This window comes from Drosophila rhopaloa, unplaced genomic scaffold, assembly GCF_018152115.1.
Source record: "Drosophila rhopaloa isolate 14029-0021.01 unplaced genomic scaffold, ASM1815211v1 contig_198, whole genome shotgun sequence".
NCBI classification, from domain to species: domain Eukaryota; kingdom Metazoa; phylum Arthropoda; class Insecta; order Diptera; family Drosophilidae; genus Drosophila; species Drosophila rhopaloa.
In genome coordinates, this window is record NW_025335081.1 from 260439 (window position 1) to 265846 (window position 5408).

The window sequence follows — 5408 nt, forward strand, 5'->3', positions numbered from 1 at the left end:
GGTAAAAGCGCGTGGCGATCGGACGTCTATATCCTATAGCTCCCATAGGAACAATAGGGTAAAATCGGTCCAAATTTGATGTTTTTCAGAATATTTCGCGCTGTGTAAAAGCTATAGCTTTAAATTTTTTCAAATCGTATTATTTTATGCATTCCTTCATCAAGGTAAAAGCGCTTGCCGATTGGACGTCTAAATCGTATAGCTTCCGTAGGAAAAATTGTTAAAGGCTGCGAAAATATCCCTTTTTATACCCGTTACTCGTAGAGTAAAAGGGTATATTGTATTCGTGCAAAAGTATGTAACAGCTAGAAGGAAGCGTTTCCGACCCTATAAAGTATATATATTCTTGATCAGGGTCACTAGCCGAGTCGATATAGCCATGTCCGTCTGTCCGTCTGTCTGTCTGTCCGTCTGTCCGTCTGTCCGTCCGTATGAACGCTGAGATCTCGGAAACTATAAAAGCTAGAAGATTGGAATTTTGCATGCAGATTCTAGGAGTTCCTACGCAGCGCAAGTTTGTTTCAAAAAGGTGCCACGCCCCCTTTAACGCCCACAATTGCTTATATACGAATTTAAAAATTTAAATATTTCGGAAAAGTAAAAATGCAGTTTTATTGTGTTTATCAATACCTATCGAAATGTAGAAGAAATTTTTCAAATCGGACCATTTGTTAAAAAGTTATGCGTGATCAAAGTTTCTATCTCCATCTCCCTCGCACTCCCTTTACCTGAGTAACGGGTATCTGATAGTCGGGGCACCCGACTATAGCGTTCTCTCTTGTTTTCTATTTGTATATGACAATTTTGCAGTATAAGGGCTATTGGCATGAAACTATGCAATTTAGCTAATTTATTTATGTATACCTTGCTTAGGGTAAAAGTTGCTGCCAATCAGTCAAGTACATACTACATCCGCTATGTAAAAATGAAATTAATTACGTATAGCTAATCTTTTTATACCCTTGCAGAGCGTATTATAAATTTGGTCAGAAGTTTGGAACGCTGTGAAGGAGACGTTTCCGACCCTATAAAGTATATATATTCTTGATCAGGATCAATAGGGGAGTCGATATAGCCATGTCCGTCTGTCCGTCCGTCCGTCTGTCCGTCCGTCCGTCCGTCCGTCCGTCTGTCCGTCCGTCCGTCTGTCCGTCTGTCCGTCTGTTTCAATACCGTTTGCGTGCTCAGTTTAAAAGCTAGCGATCTGAAACTTTCACAGTCGTCCTAAAACAAGTGTACGCAGATCAAGTTTGAAAACCGGCCCGATCGGATGTCTATATCCTATAGCTCCCATAGGAACAAAAGGGTAAAATCGGTTAAAATTTAATGATTTTTAGGATATTTCGCGCAGTATACAAGCTATTGACATGAATCTTTCCAAATCGTATTTTTTATGCATACATTGATCAAGGTGAAAGCGCGTGCCGATCAGACGTCTATATCATATAGCTCCCATAGGAACAATAGGGTGAAATCGGTCCAAATTTGACGATTATCAGAATATTTCGCGCAGTGTGTAAGCTACTAACATAAATTTTTCCAATTCTTATTTATTTACGCATATCTTGATTAGGGTAAAAGCGCTTGCCGCTCGGTAGTCTATATCTTAAAGGAGATAGGAAAAATTTTTAAAGGCTGCGAAAGTATCCCTTTTTATACCCGTTACTCGTAGAGTAAAAGTAGAGTATATAGAGTAAAGAGTATTCGTGCAAAAGTATGTAACAGGCAGAAGGAAGCGTTTCCGACCCTATAAAGTATATATATTCTTGTTCAGGATCACTAGCCGAGTCGATCCAGCCATGTCCGTCTGTCCGTTTCTCCGTCTGTCCGTCTGTCTGTCCGTCCGTATGAACGCTGAGATCTCGGAAACTATAAAAGCTAGAAGACTGGCATTTTGCATGTAGATTTTAGGAGTTCCTACGCAGCGCAAGTTTGTTTCAAAATGGTGCCACGCCCACAAGCCACAAGCTGTGGCCACAGTTTTGATGATATTATGAAAATTTTAATTGATATGTATTTGTTTCGTCAATAAATATCGATTGGCCTAATAAAAGTTTGCCACGCCCACTCTAACGCCCAAAAACCCATTAAACGCTTAAGCCTGGCTAGCGCCTACATTTCCGCCTTTCATGGCGCCATCTAACGGATGACTTTGGAACAGCTGGCCAAGGTGCTCAACAGAGTCAACGTTAATTCTCGATAAGGATTTCTATACAAGGAAATTGCGATGGCTTTCATTTGTCAATACCGAACTATATCCCAGGAACTATGCAAATCAAATCTAGTTAGCCAAATTGGAGGACTGAGTCAAGCAATGGCGTATGTGTGTATGTATGTAAGCATATACATATGTATGTATTTACATTGTACACAGTTGCAATTGCCCGGCAAAGATAACTCCTTTCAAAGAAAGCTATTCGCTATACCCGTTACTCGTGTTGTGCAAACACTTAGACTTTAATATACATAATACTATTTAAGAATGTATGTGTTTAGCCAATATAAGTAAGTATGTTTAATATTTCTAGTCAATTTATTGCACTCAAAAACATAAACATAAACCCAGCTGCTGGTGCAGGACAAATCTGCGCGCTAAAGCAGCGCTGGTGCTGATGCTCGTGCTGTAAAGCTGCCAGCACTAAGAGATCACCGAATTCAAATTGATAATTTGAACTTTTTGTCCTTTTTTCCTGTGGTCACTATAATTCACATTATGTTAAAAAAAAAAAAAAAAAAACACAAGAAGGCATATTTATATTAAGTTTTTTAGCTGAGTAACGGGTATCTAATAGTCGAGGCACTCGACTATAGCGTTTTCTCTTGTTTTCTATTTGTATATGACATTTTTGCAGTATAAAAGCAATTGACTTGAAACGATGCAAATCTAGTTTACTTATGTATACCTTATTCCTTTCACTACTTTTTTACATTTAGCAAATTTCGGCAAGTCTGCAAGGGTATTAAAACTTCGGCTTACACAAAATGTATTTTATATTTAGTATTTAATTTCATAAAAATACAAGAAATTAATAGTTGATATATACCCAACATATATGTCGCATTTATGTTGATCGTCAATAAAATGGTATTAATTCTTTTTTTTTCGCGCGGAGTCCCACGGCCCACTTACCCGCCCAACCGACCGAGGGGCGCAGCCGTGTATCGTACGGCACGATTCGCGATAAGATAGACGCGAGATAGGAAAATAAAGGTAAAGGTCCGGGGAAAAAAGTAATAGTTAGCTCAATCTTGTGCCAATGAAGCAAGTATCAATCGTTTTAAGAGCGGCAGAGAGTCAAGATTTGATATTACAGGAAAAAGTCTATTATAGTCAGAAAATAATACTCTGAAAGGCTGAATGCAAGGCATAGTTAGATCTACAATGATTTAAAATTAGGGGAAAATAATTTCTAGTTAATCTACTTGGCACAGAAAAGTTTAGCCGACTTAACAAGTCGGGGCAGTCAATATCACCATGTATACGGTTATAAATAAAGATAGTACCAAGCATCGTTCTACGGTTGGCTAGGGATGGTAAATTAATCAAAAGAAGTCTACTAGAATAAGAAGGTAAGATAAGATTTGCACGCCAGTTTAGGCGCCGTAAAGCAAAAAGAAGGAAGTTTTTTGTACAGATTCAATACGACCGTATTGTGGACTCCAGACGGGAGACCCATACTCCAGAATCGGACGGACTAGCGAAATAAATAAAGTTTTAGTCAAATAAGGATCATCGAATTCTTTTGACTACCTTTTAATAAATCCAAGCACTCCTCTGGCTTTATTTACCATGGACGAAATGTGATTATAAAATTTTAGTTTAGGGTCCAAGAGAACGCCAAGATCGTTTACAAGAGTTATTCTATCCAAAGAGCTGCCACTTAACGTGTAAGTCGCGTATATCGGATTGGCCAGAAAAAAGTCATCAGCTTGCACTTGGAACCGTTTAAATGTAGTAAATTATCTCGGCACCAGTTTTAAAAATTATCTAGATCGGATTGCAAGTTTAAATGGCAGGAAATGTCCTTTACTGCAGGCACAACTTAACATCATCTGCGTACATAAGTACGCGAGAATGACTTATAATTGAGGGAAGATCGTTAATAAATAATGTAAAAAGTAACGGACCCAGATTAGAGGTGCAGAAACATAACATAACATCGATGTTTTCAAAACATCGAAACCATCGATAGTTCGTGACCACCATCGATGTTTTCACTAACAACTCTGCGCTCGGTGCGAACAAATTGTAAGTAAATTAATTTCTTAATTTTTTTTCTTACAACTTACAAAATTGTTGATTATATTTAGGATTTCTAGTTGGTGGTGTTGGTGGTGTGTCCACCCGAGACGATGCCAAAAGGAAAACACTCCTGACACTTGCGACCCCTTAAAGTATTGGGAGGTATGATTTTCAAATAATTATGACAAACATGTTAAATAAGAAATACTTTTTACAGATGACTGATGACAATGAATTAAAATTGGTTGCAAAAAAATATTTCTGTGTACGAGCCTCGTCCCATGAGTCTGAAAGGGTGTTCAGCAAAGCTGAACAAACTGTATCTGATCGCAGAACAAGGCTTAAACCTGAAGTTGTTGATAAACTTCTTTTCCTCAACAAAAATAGACACTTTAATTGATCTCAAATAAACCTCATTGTTATCGTTTGTACTGTTTTGCCTTTTTTTAAAACATCGATGTTTCACTCGATGTTTTTTTTTAAACATCGAAAACATCGATGGGCACGAACATCGATGTTTTTGCACCTCTAACCCAGATGGCTCCCTTGTGGGACACCGGAGGTAACACGGAGAATTTCAGAAATTGAATTTTTAAAAAGTACCCTTTGTGACCTGCCATTTAGATAACTTGAAATCCATTTAAGCAGATCAACTGGAAAACCTAAAAGGTCAAGTTTTTGAATGAGAAGTAAGTGATTTACAGAGTCAAATGCTTTACTAAAGTCAGTGTAAATGACGTCTGTTTGAAAACTACTATTGAAACCTTTTATCACAAATGAAGTGAGCTCTAGAAGGTTTGTGATTGTGGATCTACGTTTTATAAATCCGTGTTGACACGGAGAAATGATTGATCTGCAAAGGTGCTGCTAATGAGGAGTAATAATTTTTTCAAAAAGCTTAGGAATAGCTGACAACTTAGAAATACCTCTGTAGTTACTGGCCTCTAACTTGTTACCTTTTTGAAAAGAGGAATAACAAATGATTCCTTCCAAATATTTGGGAATTGGGAGGTTTCTAGAGATAAGGTAAACAACTTGTGAAGAGGTTTGCACAGGGCATTAGCGCAATACTTAAGCACGCACCCAGGAATACCATCGGGCCCTGGCGAATAAACAGGCTTAATACGAAGAAGATCCAAAAGAAGAGAGTTTTCTGTTAAAGTGG

At 38.0% G+C, this 5408-nt stretch overlaps 1 long non-coding RNA gene across 1 annotated transcript; it reads left to right on the plus strand.

Moving 5' to 3' along the window:
• The first annotated feature begins 4123 nt into the window (after nt 1-4123).
• Nucleotides 4124-4670, plus strand: LOC123037692. Its single transcript, XR_006417602.1, has 3 exons — nt 4124-4249; nt 4312-4405; nt 4461-4670. It is a non-coding gene; the product is annotated as an uncharacterized LOC123037692 (long non-coding RNA).
• The last annotated feature ends 738 nt before the right edge of the window (nt 4671-5408 follow it).